Genomic DNA, 746 nt, shown 5'->3' with positions numbered 1-746 from the left:
GCTGAAGTCGGACGCTTAACCGACTGCGCCACCCAGGCGCCCCAAAAATTTTTTTTAAAAAAACAACACATTTAATAACTTGAAAGTACCATTTCCTTTAACAATTAGCAAATACACATTGAACTTATTTTTTAATGACCACATGCTTGGCCACAAAGCAAGTATCTAAAAGCAACAAATGAATCAAAATCATATAGACCACAGCCCCTTCCAAAATGCTATTCAATTGGAAGCAAATTACAAAATGTAACTACAAAAAAGGAACCATATGTTTGGAAATTTAAAAACACTTCTGAATTATTAATTGTTCAAAGTAGAAATCATAATGGAAATTTAAAAACATCTAAAGCCGACTGATGAGGGGAAAACTACATATCACAATTGTTGAAACTGTGGCTAAAACAGTGCTTCAGAGAGGAAATGACAGATATGCACACACACATACATACACCCCGAAAGAAGACATTTTGAATACGAATGAACATATCTAATTAAAGAAGCTAGAAAAAAATAACAGTGTGAACTCAAGAAAAGACAAAGGAGAAAAGATATAGACAAGAGCAAAATGAATGAAATAGAAGACAACTGAGTAGATTCACAAAGGCAAAAGAGCGGGAGAAAAAGAAAGATGGTACAAATGGACCACACTGGGAAAGAAAAAGATGTAACTCTAGGTACAACAAAAATTCACAAAGTCATGAGACGATGGTGTGGGACTTTGTTGGAGTAACATTGAAGTGGAAACA

This window comes from Herpailurus yagouaroundi, unplaced genomic scaffold, assembly GCF_014898765.1.
Source record: "Herpailurus yagouaroundi ecotype Mexico unplaced genomic scaffold, PumYag 163, whole genome shotgun sequence".
Classification (NCBI taxonomy): domain Eukaryota; kingdom Metazoa; phylum Chordata; class Mammalia; order Carnivora; family Felidae; genus Herpailurus; species Herpailurus yagouaroundi.
Note: the sequence above shows the minus strand (reverse complement) of the source record.